At 37.5% G+C, this 17264-nt stretch overlaps 1 protein-coding gene and 1 long non-coding RNA gene across 13 annotated transcripts in view; one reads left to right on the top strand and one right to left on the bottom strand.

The window, feature by feature from the left end:
- Window positions 1-17264, top strand: part of FHIT (fragile histidine triad diadenosine triphosphatase) — a 1510123-nt gene that overhangs the window by 1043985 nt on the left and 448874 nt on the right. The window lies entirely within an intron of this gene.
- Window positions 1-17264, bottom strand: part of LOC109026393 (uncharacterized) — a 61041-nt gene that overhangs the window by 5792 nt on the left and 37985 nt on the right. The window contains exons 1-4 of one of the 4 annotated variants that reach the window (XR_002005418.4): window positions 16264-16398; window positions 15641-15736; window positions 15343-15452; window positions 11185-11306 (exon numbers count right to left, since the gene is read on the bottom strand). This is a non-coding gene — a long non-coding RNA (uncharacterized lncRNA). Of the gene's footprint in view, window positions 1-11184; window positions 11310-15342; window positions 15453-15640; window positions 15737-16263; window positions 16399-17264 lie in introns of those variants that run through there. The other 3 variants (XR_008678560.2, XR_002005419.4, XR_008678561.2) reach the window with 3 other exon arrangements.

Below are 17264 nucleotides of genomic sequence, written 5' to 3'. Positions count from 1 at the left end.
GTGTACGGAAGGGAAGAGTAATTATGTAGAATAAGTGTTAACTATTATTTGCTCTTCATTCTGAATGTTGTCAACCAAGGTGATTGCTAAAGCTATTCATTTTAATTAAGTAGCCTATTGCAGGCATTTATTAGACAGACTCATTGATATTTCAACAGAGGCATAGGTAGATATTTCTTCTATCCCCATTTGATGCTTGTGTGCCATTTTATTTTATTTTATTTTATTTTATTTTATTTTATTTTATTTTATTTTATTTTATTTTATTTTTTGAGATGGAGTACCACTCTGTCACCCAGGCTGGACTGCAGTGGCGCGATCTTGGCTCACTGCAAACTCCGCTTCCCAGGTTCAAGTGATTTTCCTGCCTTAGCCTCCCTAGTAGCTGGGATTACAGGCGTGATCTCTGCTCACTGTGACCTCTGCCTCCCAGGTTCAAGTGATTCTCCTGCCTCAGCCTCCCTAGTAGCTGGGATTACAGGTGTGCACCACCATGCCTAGCTAATTTTTGTATTTTTAGTTTCACCATATTGGCCAGGCTGGTCTCGAAGTCCTGACCTCATGATCCACTTGCCTTGGCCTCCCAAAGTGCTGGGATTACAGCTGTGAGCCACCACGCCCAGCCTTTTTTTTTAATTGAATAAATTACTTTTATCTTATTTTATTTTAGATTCCAGGGGTGTACATGCAGGCTTGTTACACGGGTAAATTGAGTGTCGCTGAAGCTTGGTGGATGAATGATCCTGTCACCCAGGTAGTGAGTATTGTACATGATTGGCAGCCTTTGAATCCATGTGCCCCTCCTCATCTCCCTCCTCAAGCAGTCCTCAGTGTCTCTTGTTGCCATCTTTGTGTCTACATGTATTCAATGTTTAGCTCCCACTTATAAGTGAGAGTGTGTTGTATTTGGTTTCCGGTTCCTGCGTTAGTTTGCTTAGGATAATGGCCTCCACCTGCATCCATGTTGCTGCAAAGGACATAATTTCATTCTTTTTTACAGCTGCGTAGTATTCTATGGTATATATGTACCACATTTTCTTTATCCAGTTCACTGTTGATGGGCATCTTGGTTGATTCCGTGTCTTTGCTATTGTGAATAGTACTGCAATGAACATATGAGTGTACATGTCTTTTTGGCAGAAAGATTTATTTTCCTTTGGTTATATACCCAGTAGTGGGATTGCTGGTTTGAATGGTAATTCTGTTATTAAGATCTCTGAGAAATTTCCACACTGCTTTCCACAGTGACTGAACTAATTTACATTCCTACCAGCAGTATGTAAGTGTTCCCTTTGCTCTGTCGCCTCACCAGTATGGTGTGGCTTTTAAAGGTTTTGACAGTTCAGGGAGGCTCTTCAGAATTCTAAAATTCTGATAAGCACAGCCTAAATATTTATGTGTAGTCTAAGAACTCAAGCATAGAATACTATGCTTTTTTAGTTTTAGTTTTTTTAAAAAAGCTTTCCTTTGTAAAATCAAATTAAGAAAGGCAGCCTGGTGAAGTAAAAGGATAGCTGTGTTGAAATTTGAATGACAGCAAGTTTAGGATCTGTATTTAGAAACTATTTCATCTTTAGTATAATGAGGTGATTAGACTAATACAATTTGTTGGTTGTTTGTATGTTTTTTAGTTTGGCAGTACAATTGCTTTTTCAAAAAAATGAAAAATATGAAACTCTCAAATAAGAAAGAGGATGAAATCTTGGACCTTCTGTTTGTAGTGAGGGTAGGGCCTGGGATCGTATCTCCTTAGCTTCCCATTGCGCTAGTCACGACCACCCTCTGAACCTCTTATTACATGAGATTATTCTGCATGACACCTATGTTCCACACACCATGGTTGCAGGATCTGTAGGCTACCTGAACCATCCCATTTTTCACATATAAAAATCTTTAGTAAGTATGTTACATGCTTTCCATTTATGACTTAGAGATAGGAGATGTAGATAGACATGCTTTGTAAGGATGTCATTTTCAAATTGACATGTCCTTGTTCCTCTTATGCTCCTGATACTCTGAATAGTTTTCATCTGCTAATTAGGTGATCACAATCAGCTAATGGAATATTGAAGGAATGTATTTGCAATCTGTGAAAATAATTCACTGATGATGTCTACAATAAAAATTCTGGTTTCCATCTGTTTGATTATGGGGCATATATTTAGATGTTATGGTAAAGTGTGGAGAAGGCCAAAAATATTTGAGAGGCCATGCCCTTGGAGGAAAAATAGTCTTATTGGAAGGATAGTGGGAAAAATCTGTTGTTGGGATTCATTGGAAAACTGCTCCTTCCCCATCCTGTATGGTTGTGGTGGAAATGGCCAGTGTAGTGGCCTGTGGGAGCTTGACTTGGGTCTGTCCAATGTCTGAATCACAGGAATATGCCCCAGCGATTGTTCCAGGAAGCTGAAACATCTTCCATGTAGCTGTCAGTAAGATTGCTTCGGTGAAATCTGATCTGTATAGAGAGACGACTTGACACAAAAAAGCTGTGGGTTTGGGATTTCAGAGCCTGCTCATGGAAGAAGAATATGAGGCCAAAAGCTGATCAGAGACAAACAGAATTGGGAGATGGAAAGAAGCAGATGGAGGGGAGAGAGAGCAAGAAAGGTTATGTGCCTTGATCCAGATTTGTCTCATGTTCTCTCTATCATTGGAATACCTAGTTATATAAGCCAATTAATTCTCTTTCTAGTTGAGGCTAGTTTGATTTGTGTTCTTGTCATCGTCAGCCAAGGAATCTTGAATAATCAACACAATAAACCAATGAAGCTATCATAAAGTACTAGGTACTTTGAGAGGGACACAGATCCCTCTCTTGCTTTTCTTTCAGGTGGCATGAAAGCATCTCAGTGTTAAACATTCCCTGGGCACTAGGCTGATGGCTTCTGGAGTTAGCAAAATCCCTGAGATAGACAGCTGCTCCACTTGGAACATCCTCAGGAACAAACCCGGATTTCCTGGTTTCTTAGAAAATCATTAGTGCCCAGGATTGCTCCGCCATGTCCTTTTTCTTTGTCTATTCTGAATTCTCACATCTTCCATTTCATCTTGTTTTTCTCATATCCTGTCCCAGGCCCAGTATTATTTCCTGTCCTCTGTCCCAGTGATATTTCATATACATTGCAAACCATATTTATTTTCCCAAACTAAATAATATTCCTCTCCCCATAGATTTTTTCTTATCTTACTAATTCATTAGATTGTTATTTTACTGCTTAAACAACACTTAGTTGTCTTCAGAGATATTTCTATTTACTTATATGTCTCCTGTTATGTGAAAGAGATATGTGTTTTGGAGAAAATACCTTATATTATCCCAAAATAGATATTAGTACTATTTCAAGAGGTGTGTTCTATCTGAAGCTCTATTACAGACAAGGGAGTCTTCTGGTGCTTTGAGGTCTGCTGTCATGTACATTAGCTAAACTTTTTAAATCCAACAAATACCCTAACGTTTTTATACTAAGTTGTTTTTGATTCTTTCTACCAAAGGATACCACTTGGCTTCCTGGCTGCATGTCCGTATGTTGGGAGTGCCTCAGAGGCTTATTTTCTGAAAATAAGGGTGTGACTGGAGCCAGTCCTTGTTTTAAACAGGCTCCATACCTTAAATTGGTTTTCACTGGGAGCTTCAAAATTCATATTGATGAGTGAAAGCTAGAAATACAGTGCAAGTTTGAGGAGAAGTGTTTTCTGCCAAGTGACTGCAAGGAGCCAGCAGCTTAAAACAAGTAGGTAGGAAAGAATGTGAGGTCCGATGCTGGGCATGAGCAGACTTGGCCACAGTCAGTTAGGAAGAATTTAACCTAGTGTACTATTATCTCAAATCAGAAATGTGATCGATGCATGAGAACATGCTATCCAAATAAGTTTACGTGTGTATATGCATGTAAATGTACTTTAATGTGTATGTATTGGCCTCATCATATGAAAAGCGAACATTAAAAAGATGTCATGACAATAACTTTACAAACAGAAGCCTGGAGAATCAGCTAAGGCAACTTGTAGGCTCATCTTTGGGAGTGTGGTTTTCCCCAGTCAGAATGCCTTACCCCATTATCTCGCATCTTTATTTCATTTCAACCACACTCTCCTTCCCCAGCAAAACCTCAGCACTTAATGATACCATCATAATTCTTTGATTTATTCACAGTACATGCACAAGAGTCTCAGAATATCAATACCAATCCTACTACAAATAATATAATTACCATGAGCAGTTTCGAGTTTTCCTTTAAATTGTTATATGTCTTAAATCGCTAGAAATAGCACCTCTGTGAGTACTTATGACAGCAACTGGATATGAAATTAGGTTTATTTTACTTTCAATTTATAGAGATTGCTTTTTTAGATTTAATTTTGCATTATAATTATCTAGAATATTTATGATTTCAGAATCAATCTATAAAACCAGTATGTTCAAAGTAGTATAACTTCTGTATCTCTCTTATACTCTATTTCTTCCTCCCCCAAATTTTTAATACTTACTCTGTTTATTAAATACAAATACAATATATACATAAGGTTGCATATATGTGTTTGTATGTGGATATACATACATGTATGTATATAAATACATTTATATTTGTGTTCCATCCTTTCTTTGAAAAGTTATATATACTCTATACATTTTTCTTCAACTTTCTTTCGTTCCTTAGAAAAATAGCCTGGAGAGCATTTAGTTGCACTTTCTAGAATGATTTCTTTTCTTCTTTTTCCTCTTCCTCCTCCTCCTCTTCTTTTTTTTTTTTTTTTACGGTTTTATAGTACTCCATCATGGGGGATGTACCATGTTTTTTTCTCACTCCATTCCCTATTTATAAACATTTTTATTTTCAATCTCTTGTTATTATAAATAATGCTGCAGCGAATTGCTTTGTGCAAACATATATTTTATCTTTGCTAGTGTGTCTTTTGGATAGACTCCCAGAAGTGCAATTCTGTGTCAAAGGATAAATACATACGTAATTTTGCTAGGTATTGATGAACACTTATCCATAGGGTTTGCATATGTCACTTTGTATTTATACCACAACTATATGAGAATTCCTAGTTCCCTAAGTCTGGCCAACATACTATATTGTTGAACTTTAAGACTTTCCTGTCAGATAGGTGAGGAATGTTATATTAGTATTGTTTTCGATTGCATTTGTCATATTAACAGCACAGTCCAGTATATTTTCTTATGTTTAAGGCCCATTTGCATTTATTTATGAGCTAATCAGTTCATATTTCTCGCTCATTTTTCAGTGTGATTTTGGGCTGTTTTTTTGCTGATTTTGAAGCCCTTTGTATATTGGGGATTTTTATCTCTAGTGAAGCTTACCAATGTGTTCTCCCAATTTGTTTCTGGAATCTTTTATGTAATCACTGGTATCCATGTTTTTCCTTATTACTTTGGGATTTTAAATAATTGTTAGAAAAGTTTTCCCCATTCCTAGGTTATTGAGATGACATATTACCATGTTTTTTTCTAGTCCTTAATTTTAGTTTTCATAGTTAAATAGTTGAACCATTTGGAATTTATCCTGGTTTAAAGTCTAAGGAATGGATCTGATTTTACATTTCTTCATGTGACTATATCCACTTATCCTGACAGTTCATATCAAAACTCCATCTTCTCCCCAGTGATTTAAGGATAGCATATTTATCATATACCAAATTCTACATTCACTTGGGTTTATCTTTTACCTCTTTTTGGAAAGAGTGAAGAAACTTTTTTTTGGTTTTTGTTTTTGTGTTTTTTGGATTGATACTTAATTTTTTATTTTAAGTTCTGGGATCCATGTGCAGAACGTGCAGGTTTGTTACATAGGTATACGTGTGCCATGGTGGTTTGCTGCACCTATTGACCCGTCCTCTAGGTTCCCTCCCCACACCCCCTCCACCCCCAACAGGCGCTGTTGTGTGTTGTTCCCCTCCCTGTGTCCGTGTGTTCTCATTGTTCAACTCCCACTTATGAGTGAGAACATGAGGTATTTTGTGTTCTGTTCCTGTGTTAGTTTGCTGAGGATAATGGCTTCCAGCTTCATCCATGTCCCTGCAAATGACATGATCTCATTCCTTTTTATGGCTGTGTACTATTCCATGGTGTATATGTACCACATTTTCTTTATCCAGTTCATCATTGATGGGCATTTGGATTGGTTCCATGTCTTTTTCAAAAGCCCTATTGAACGGTTTTTCACTCACTTTCCTTGTTGGCTGAAACTGAGTCACACAACTTTCCTAAACAAACAAATCCTTTGCAGAGGGAATGAGATTTTTACTATTGGCTCAACAGAGTTCTTGGCTCTGGAAGATGGGTGGATTGTCTGGACCAAATCAGGAGTAGGAATGTAAGAAAGATGGTGAGATGGTGAGAGGAAGAGATTGAGAGGAGTATCACATAGTGAATGACACATTTGTATGTCTTTTTGGACCATATGCTTCTTAAGGTCACAGGGTTCTAACAGATCATCATGTCATCATGTCATCATCTCCCTAGCCACTGTTACAGTGCCTAGATGTAATATAGCTGTGCAGATACTTGCCGAAGAGCACTGAGTTGGAATACTACTAAGTGTGGCTTTATACTAAACTAAATAAACCAAGTAGTTTGGTTTGTTGTGTTTCACCATATAGTTACAGTATAGCTGAAATAACATATTAAAAATATGTTAATCAGTAGGTTCATAAGGCCTGAATACATTGGGTAAATGTTTTGGCATTTGTTTTTTAGGTTCTATTTTGAAATTTGAATGATGTATTTAGAGTAGCCTTATTCTGGGACTTCCGGTATATTTGATAAATATTCTTTATGTCTGAGTCGAAGTGGACAGAAAGCAAGTAGACTATAAATGTCCTTAAAGGCAAAACCAGTGTGTTCTCTGTCACCCCAATGCCACCTAGTTCTGTACCTGAAATATTGTGGATGTTCTCTTGATATTTATCAAATGAATGAATGATATCTCCATTTTACAGGTAGTCATGGAAACTTAGAGCTAAATGGCTCTCTGATGTCATTCACCTAAAAAAAAGGTCTAAAATTTTTGTCCACACAGAAATCGATTGCCTGTCCTGGTGATTATTTTCTTTCATATTCTCAGAGCTATACTTTTATAGTCTGCAAACACAGAATTATACTATTGAGAAACCAAGCTTTTATAGAAAATAATAACCAATGCTTTGAAAAGAGGATTATTTCTTAGCAAATACTGAAAATACATATGTCGGGTATAAAAGAATGAGTTGGTTCTTAACACGGGACTAATGCAGAAAAGGGGCTAAATGCTAAGTGTAATGTTAAAATTACTCACCATATTGGCCTTTGCCTTAACTTCTTTTCTCATAATGTGGGCATTTAGGATTTTCAACTTCTCAGTCATCCTAGAAAAGTTTGACTTTTATATGATGCTTAAATGTCAATATCTAATTTCAGAAAATGAATTTACAATTTGGGGGAAGGTGATTTCAGAGTACACTTTGCCTACCTCTGATTTGGCAAAGGATCAAGAAAATTTGTCAAGTTCTGAAAGCCTGCATCTTTTAATAAGCGTCTTCAATAAAAATGTGATTAAAATGTTTCATAAGGTTAAAGTGTTGCCTGTGGCAGTGGAAATTTCCTCAGCTTAAGACGTCATCAGTATGACATATCACGCTTGCCTTTGTCAGCAGTTCTTGTACACAGATTAAGTGTAAACACATTTAAAATGACAGATTTAAATGTATCCCAATAGTAGAGGAACCACTGGTAATAGGTCATAAGTAAAGTGTTTCTAATAAAAGCATTGCTGTCAAGTACTAACTGACTCAGGTTGGTTGCCTCATTGTTTGTTGGATATCTATACTCTTGTGTCATGCAGTTTGCTCTTACCAGCTCCTCACCTTCCTGAGCTGTAAAATTTAATCTAGTAAGAGATTACATTCCAAATTGCACGAAGAAAATTTCAAATTTATCTGCAGAAATGATGCAGCCTCTCTTCTAAGAATACATTACCCCTACCATGTCCTTACCAACCAGTATCTTGAGTTTTCATGTTTTGTAAGCCTATAGATTTTTCACACATTCTCATGACAATGCCCTAAAACATATCAGAATGACCTTTTTATAGAAACAATGAGTGGAACTCACATACGGATTCTATAGGTTTCTGACTTTTTAAAAAGCAAATCATAGCATTTTTATTGAGTGTCATGGTAGTCACATACGTTGTTCTCATCACCGCCATATTAAATAGTATGATTTGTCGGCGGGGGGACTGTGGGGTGGTGATTCTAAATTCGCTTTATACTCTTAGTGCAGCTGGATCTAAGAAAAACATTTTAAAGTTTATCAGAAACTCAATATAATTCAGAACAAACAGGATTAGGTTTGGAAAAAAAATACAGATATAGTAAGAGAAGTGACCCATATAGAAGCCTTTCGAGGTCTGTTGGAAGGCCATTATTGAAAGGAAGGAAAGGTGTAGGTTGTCAGTGGTGGCTGATTGCTGAATGACTGGACACGATTGTTGAGATGGCTGTCTTATATTTTGTATATCAAAACTTTCTAGAAATTCTCTTAACTAAAAGTAAATATTCTAATTTCTAAATTTTTATATTGACTTTTTCCCCTCTTTTTTTCTGGATGTTTATTGGCACAGAGACACACACACACACCACACTGACACACTCCCTACTTATTTAACACATTTGAAATAGCACTTTGCTGGATGAGGAAGTACATATGGTCTTCCTAGGAGTGTTCTGAGACTTTTTTCAAATGGTTTTTCCTTTATCCCATATCTGTAAAGATCACTTTCATCCCACTTAGTTGTGTATGTATGTTTTCACACACATATATCCTTTTGAGGTGGGTCTAGTGGGAGGTATCTATTTTTACTCTTTACCAAGGTAAGGGTTTCGATGAAATAATGCAAATATATGTGAAATTAAACTAGAATAGTAATTGCAACTGGAGCGAACTAAAAAGTACAGTTGACACCAAATTAAATTAATAGAAGTACATGGTGTGGGGATTTTTAAAGGGCAGCCTCTTTTATTATTACACACACATTCAGCAATGTACTCTATTGAAATAGCCTGTCCACTTAGAAATGCTTACCGAGTTGGCAATTTCTTTAAACAGGATATTTAATGGTAGAACCGTCCACCTGTTTTGCATTCTTTAAATAATTAAGCTAATCATACAAGGGGTCCTGCATTGCGTAATTGATAAATTCGTTTTGGTGCAGCCCTTGCCTCTTTTATGCCTTAGAGAGCTTAGCTGTAATGCATTAGGTTTAATTCTTATAGTCTTGTGTTTTTTTTCTGGCATGTTAAGTCAAAACAAAAGAAAAAAATTGTGCTTTTGGCAATAAATCATGGCCTGCTGGGAAAGTCAACATCTACCCAGATTTGCCAGGTGGCTATTCAGAAACTCTCATAACCCTGAAGTCTGAAAGAGCTCCTTTACATCTGAAGCTCAGACACACAGAATAACTTACATAGGGTGTGTTGGACTATGGTTTTCTTATCATAAGCACTGGATCTCAGAAGAGCAAAGGGAGAAATATGGTACCCTCTTGATTTTAATAGCAGCAAGAACAAGAAAATCAAGGGAGAAATTACTGGAAGACCATCTACCTGGGCTCATTTTTAAGTGTTATAATTATTATTATTATTATTATTTTTTGAGACGGAGTCTTGCTCTGTCGCCCAGGCTGGAGTGCAGTGGCTCGATTTCGGCTCACTGCAAGCTCCGCCTCCCGGGTTCACGCCATTCTCCTGCCTCAGCCTTCCCAGTAGCTGGGACTATAGGCGCCTGCAACCACGCCCGGCTAATTTTTTTTTTTTTTGTATTTTTGTATTTTTAGTAGAGACGGGGTTTCACCGTGTTAGCCAGGATGGTCTCAATCACCTGACCTCATGATCTGCCCCCCTCGGTTTCCCAAAATGCTGGGATTACAGGCGTGAGTCACCGCGCCCAGCCTTAAGTGTTATTTTTAAGACATAAAGTAAGTTTTAAAAACACAATTTCACCAAAAATGCATAAATATGACCATGAAATTCAAGAATACACATACGTATTCATATACGTAAATGTATGTATGTGTATTTCTGAACTTTGCGTCATTTTGTTCCCATGTTTTCACTCGGTACTATCCCATTCCCGTACACGTGACCCACCTCATCCACCATGCTCTATCCTCCCTCTTCCTGGAGTGCTCCCAGAATCCTCCTCAGGCAACAACTTCCTTTTGAACTCCCCAACTCCTTTGCTCAAATACTGCTTTTTAGGTGGCTGTATCCTTTGGCTCATCATTTCTGGTGATGAACAACCTTTATCTTTCCACCCCAGTGTTAGATAAATGTTATTATCTTATACTTGTGCCAAGATGCAGAATTTGGGACGTTCTGACCTATGATTATACTTCCGTATTTGTCAACCTGCTAATATGTTAATACATACGTGTATTTATATATACATATCTGGAGAGATTTTTCAGTCATCGTTTTACAAAAATGGAGTATTACTCATTCTTTTATCTTTCAATAATTCTTTGAGGAAATCCCTCAAGGCTACTGTATAAATCTAATTCATTATGTCCAGTGGCTGTAACATAATTTTAAAACATTTTCTGCTGGTGGGATGCAGCCCTTGTGTGGTTTTGTTTTGTCTTATCACTGTACAAAAAGCTCATATAATTTTTTTTTTTTTTGAGGCAGGGTCTCACTGTCACCCAAGCTGGAGAGCAGTGGTGGGATCTTGGCTCGCTGTAACCTCTGCCTCCCAGGCTCAAACTGTCTTCCCACCTCAGCCTCCTGAGTAGCTGAGACTACTGGTGCATGCCACCATGCCTGGCCAGATTGTTTTTTTTTTTTTGGTAGAAATGGGGTCTCACTAATAACCTACTTTTAATGGGATAGATTGTCAGGCATTAAAGTACTAGATTTAAGAAAATGTACTTTTTAAATATTGATAGGTATTGTTACATTACATTTCATAAAGCCTTAAAAGTGATATTTTAATCTACCATGTATCAGAATATCCATTTATCTAAATCCAGAGTAGGTATTTCCCCTTATTTTCATTTGTATTAGTGCATTAGGTCTAAATGACATCTCATTGTTTTCTCTATTTAACATTTTCTGACTTCTATTAAATTTGAGCATCTTTTCATTTTTATTGGCTTTTTATATTGTCCCACCTAAACATACCTTTTCAGGCTGGGAAGGGTGGCTCACCCCTGTAATCCGAGCACTTTGGGAGGCCGAGGCAGGAAGATTGCTTGAGCCCGGGAGTTCAAGACCAGTCTGGGCAACATGGTGAAACTCCATCTCTACTTAAAAAAAAAAAGAAAAAAAAAACAAAATATTAGCCGGGCATGGTGATGTGCGCTTGTAATCCCAGCTACTCAGAAGGCTGAGGTGGGAGGATCACTTGAGCCCAGGGGGTGGAGGCTGAGGTGAGCTGAGATCATGCTACTGTACTCCAGCCTGGGTGACACACTGAGACCTTGTCTCAAATAAAATAATAAAATAAATAAAATACCTCTTCATATCTTTGCCCATTTTTTAATTTCTCATTTTCACGGGTACATAGTAGGTGTATATATTAATGGAGTACGTGAGCTATTTTGATACAGGCATGCAATGAGTAATAATCCCACCAATGTAAATGCAGTATCCATCCCCCTAAGCATTTTTCCTTTGTGTTAGAAACAATCCAATTATACTCTTTTATTTTAAAATGTACAATTAAATTATTTACTATAATCACCTTGTTGTGCTATCAAACACTAGCTCTTATTCTTCATTCTATTTTTTGTACTCACTAACTATTCACCCCCCTCCCCATGACCCTTTCCAGCCTCTGTTAACCATCCTTCTACTCTGTCTTCACAAGTTCAATTGTTCTGATTTTTAGCTCCCACTAATAAGAGAGAACATGCAAAGTTTGTCTTCTTGTTCCTGTCTTTGTCCCCATTTTTTTCTTTTAGTTTTTCTTTGTCCCCTTCTTGTCTATTTGTGAGATTGTGTTGCCTTTTGTGGATATTAACTATCATCTCTCTTGCATTTTTTTCTAAATCAAATATTTTAAGAATGATTTGCTGTTCATACCAGTGTGTACATATATGTTTTTGTGTTCTTAAAGATCAGTTCCAATGGGCTGACATACGTTGACCAGGTAATAGTTATTATATAGTTGCACAGAGCAGTGCATCTGGAGACACAGACACATCACTAAAATCTTTTTTGTCAAAACTATGAATTGCAAAAAGGAGCTTTCAGTGATAAAAACTCTTGGTGTGACCTAGGGGAAAAGGGTCATCTCAGGTCCTCTAAATATTTTTGAAAGAGACAGTCCTTATTTCCTGGGAATGAATACTGGTGACTTATATGCCTTTGTTGAGGGATATTTATTATCACACAAATATTTTTTGAAGGAGAGGTGTTCACTGATGATGAACCATGTCATTACACTATTCCTGAACTTTTACAATTACTTTTTAAATCTTGCTTTTAAAGGTATAGGTTTCTTAATTATTGGGTGGTTGTCATTTTTTTTAACTTTGTGTTTTGAAATAATTCACAGGAGTTGCAAAAATGCAAAGACTCACACACACTTCATGCAGACTCTCTATAGTTAGCATCTTGCTTAACTGTAGTAACTATAGTCTCATGTAAGAACTAGAAAATTAACATTGGTGCAATCCACAGAGTTTAGTCAGATTTTACCAATTTTACAGACACGTGTGTGTGTATGTCTATGTACTTCTATTGGGGTTTTTTTTTTTAACTGTAATGTGTCAAACAAATTATTCTGTCACTGAAATCCTAAGCTCCACACTCATAAATAAAAGTAGATAAAACTGAGGTCATAGACAAAGTAGGGCGTGGGAGTAGCTTTCTGACTGATGCTATGGAGCGCCATTCTGCATATAACCTTGAAAAAATATCTACAAATGTGCCTCAGGTTGTCATGGCTCCACTTAGACCTGCACGAAGACAGAGCATACATAAAACCCCCTTTTGATCTTACAAAGTTGATGATTCTTGGCCTTATGATGGGAAACAGAGCTCAGCACTTTTAGGCTGGCTGGTAGGGACCTTCTCTTACTTAAGGATAAATAAATAATGAGTGTTTGTGAAGATATGTTCTCCTGACTACAGTGACACCTGCTGAGATTGTTTGGATTGTAATTTTTCCAGAATTAGTTACACATCCACAATCAGGCAACCATAACTACCCTACCAGTAATGTCTCATGTACAACTGTGAACAAGTAAATTAATGCCAACTAGTGCCTGACCACACACCGTGACAAAGGATGTGTGCTTGGGCAGCAGTACCCCCTTTCTCTTTATGAATTGTCTTAGGGCCTCTCTAGGAGAACTTGAAAGGAGTCAGAAAAAGTGGAGGAAGCATTGCTTTGCCCCTGCAGGAAATGCAGCTTCAAAATACTTCCATGTTAATAGCATCCATTGACTTCAGACTGAGAATCAGAAACGAGTGCTACTAGGTCATTGGTCCAACATCCTCATTTTTCTTGTAAGTAAATGTGGTCCAGAAAAGTGAAGTGATATGCTTTAAAGGCACAATGATAATTAGTGATGAAGTCTTGACTAAAATTCCAGCTATTTCCCTCTGAAAAGATGCTCTCTCCACTGTAACATTATAGCACTTTGTTCATTGTTATGGATTGAATGAATGGCTTAAAAAGTCAAAACAGTCTACAGGATTTCCAAGATTATTTTTCTCCTCTTTGTTCCTGGAGTATCCTAAGAAGACATATGTGGGCAATCCTGGGACAGGCAGCCATCTCTTGCTATGGAGAACTTACTGGTAAGAGTGGTTTTGGTGGCTGTAATGCTTATGCTGAGCTAATGTAACAAAATTCAATCAAGAATTTCTAAAGCATTCTATTTTTTTTTTCTCCCTGAGACTCCAAAAGAAGTTTAACTGGGGTCTAGTTAGGATGTTTGAGGAAAATTTGGGTAGTCTTAGATCCAGTATATTTTAGATTAACTCAGCTATTTATTAGTATTGACTGTTTAAAAAAAGTTATGAGATAGGTTAAATATACACAGAAGTGGACTAATCAGTATCATAAATCCCATGTAGGCCATGAACTTCAGTACTGCAATAGGTGGTTAATTATTGGTTTTAAAATAAATATGTATGAATGATTCTGTTTCTTTCTAGATGGCCCTTCCATTTTGCAGAGAGAAAGGGTTTTTTGGAGGGTAGAGTGGTTGTTAAATGATTCTTTTCTTCTGATTATCTACTCAGTGTAGCATCTCTCTTCCTCTGAATGGCCCTGGACTTTAAGATATTCTACTTGGGAGGCTGAAGTGGGAGGATCACTTGAGCCTAGGAGTTCAAGGCCAGCCTGGGCAGTATAGTGAGACCCCATCTCTTAAAAAATAGATAGTATTGTGGTTTGTATTGGCACTCAGAAATACAAACCCACAATGTAGAATTTAGAATGATGATTGAAATCTACCATAGACGATCATTTGGTATATAAGATACCATTGGGAGCCACGTTTCCCACCGTGAGACTGGCCTCTGTTGGTAAAATCAGCAGTGGAACATACGTGTTGTTATACATAATGGTGGTTAAATGGCTAAACCAAACATAAAACCCAGGCTAGAGGGAGCAGTAAAGACCAAAACTTAGATATTATGGTCTCTTTAAATTGGACTGAGTACTTTCCACCCACGTTGTTCTATTTTAAGTTGGGTAAGTGGTTGTCTTCCCAGCTGAACTTTAGTAAGTTCTGTTGGAGACAGGGACCATTTTATTTTTGTTGCTTGTCTGTCCTTAATGCCTGGCAATAAATGTTGATGTTTGTTGAATGGATGAATGGATAGAAGGATGGGTGGTTGGACAAAGGAGTAAAGAAAGGCATCTTGGGAAATAAAACTGAATCAGTAGCCTCAACTTTGTAGATGCCAGTGTGTGGTGTCAGGGTGTTTCAAAGGCTGGCCCATTTTTAACCAAATATCATCAAGAGCAGTGTAGCATTAAAATAAATCATTCTATTATTGCCTCAGGTCACATTTTTGGAACCTAATTAAAAGTTCAATGACAGCCTTTCCCCCCCCGCCCCAAAAGCAACAAAGGGATTCTGATTCCAGAAGAAAGACACTGGTGCTTCAGTTTAATGCTGTCCCTAAAGTTCAAAGCATGGATGCCCTGTAGAGGAAAGACCTTGTTAGAAGAGGATCCTTTTCATATTTTAATGATTTAATTAATTTTTCCCATTTTATACAAAATTACATTTTCTAAAAGTAATTTTGGTCATGTGTAGGAAAATGCCAGGGATATGTCCTAGAGAAGGGGGAGGTCAAAAGTAGATTGTGACTCACTAGAAATTGTAGTGGTCTGCTGAGTATTATCCACAAGAGCAAATCCAACATGGTAGAGCAGAATTTGTAGAATTCATTTAGCTCATTAGATGGCTGTCAAACATCAGGCCCTAAAATGTGGAAAGGGGATGCAGAGAAGGGAAATTGATTATCCCAGTCCTGTTGGTAACAGAACTCTCATTAGCACGTCAGGGAGCACCCACAATCCAGTGTCTCTGCCTTGATAGCCTGGACCCAGTACTGTCCTCTGGATGGAGACACTGTGTTCCTAATCCCATCCCTAGTGTCCAAGTCTTACCTTGTCTGTGTTGATTGGTTATCCCGTGGTGTGTTCTCTAGGTCACTCACTTTCTTGATCACCCTCTTCTGAATCACACAGTGGGTTAGTAAAGGCCTTTAAAATGTTATAAGGTACAACAAATGCAGAATAAAGACCCTCGTACAACAAAAGAATATTAGTGTCTGTCATGTCAGTTAAGGCAATGGAGTTATATTGTATACTGGTATATTTCACATTTTTAGTCCCCTATGTTTGACACCCCAGTTTGAAACACAAGAGTAATTCTCTCTACTCTCTTCTTAACACGGAAGAATTGTAGGTTACCTACTCAGAGTTCTCATAGGTTTCTTCTTTATCCTTGAGTGCTTTTGAGTTTCTGTTTAAATAAAAATCTTTCTAATAGTCTTATCATTGACCTTGAATGTTCTGGAAATTTAAATATCTCAGGATAAAAACATAACAGAAACATTAAACTCAAAGGAATCCTGAAGCCAGTCTTAGGAGAAACTACAGAATTGTAGGCCTTTTCTGTCTTATTCTCCTGACGTTAATTCTCTCGCTATTACCCCTCTTCATTTTCCCACCACCCACACAAAGCTGGGAAGAGATGACATTTGGAACATTCCCCTTTGAGGACCCACAATTAAATGACAATGAAGTGAGCTGGTAGTCTCTCAACTCCTGTGATTCCAAAGGTTCCCAATCCAGAATGTTTCTAACTGATGGTCATGAGTCATTGATGGATTTTGAATTCAATTTAGCCGATCTCACCAAACTTAAAAAAGAAAAACAAAATTTTATATAATAGATGATGTCAGAGAGCATCACATATAGTATGACAGTTTCATGACATCAGCTGTCCATATGTTCTAGATTATGATGTAACATGTTCTCAGGCTGCTCTACTAGTTCATTGTTCCGCCCATGGAATGGGGAATCACAGGAATAAAAGACCAACTTTTGTCCCAAGGTAATTTTTAGTACCTGGCTTTACTTGGCTTGCTACTAAATCCACTGTATTTGCTCTTCTTTTGCACAGAAATAATGAAGCACCCAGCCTTTTCCACTTCTAACAATAGCGTGATTCCTCTGACAACTCCTTTAGAAAACAGTGCCTTAACCTGACTACAGAAAGGAGTAAATATTTTAGACTGCTACATTCCCCATTACCTGAGAGGAAATATGTTAATGATCCTGTGCTCCACTTAGTTTAAATTTTGTTCTCTGCAGTAATACTGTTGTAGATTATTAATAAGCCTTCATTCCTTGTGAGACAATTCGTTACCTTTACACTGGTGCAAATGCATTTTTCAGTGATTCTCTGGAATTATTCCATTCAAATATGAAGAATTTGCCAAAACGATACAAAGAGAGATTGAGAAATTGAAACTTGGCTAGGTAGAAAATGGTACCAGAGCTGCACCGCCTCCCTTGGGCTTTTCTCATAACCATAAGTTGACAGTGATGGTATTTTGCAGGTGGGACTGGAACATACCAAAGGGAAGAACATCCTCAGTCCTAATGAATGTGCTGAGCCTATTATGTGTTCAGGCAGTCTCTCTGGAATACCAGTAAAAGAAAATTAAATCAACTCACGACAGCTATCTTGCATATCTCACCTGGGAAGGTATGCATGCGGTAG

The sequence above is a fragment of the Gorilla gorilla genome, chromosome 2 (assembly GCF_029281585.2).
Source record: "Gorilla gorilla gorilla isolate KB3781 chromosome 2, NHGRI_mGorGor1-v2.1_pri, whole genome shotgun sequence".
Lineage (NCBI taxonomy): Eukaryota > Metazoa > Chordata > Mammalia > Primates > Hominidae > Gorilla > Gorilla gorilla.
The sequence above is the reverse complement of the archived record's forward strand: the minus strand, read 5'-3'. Positions and strand labels throughout refer to the sequence as shown.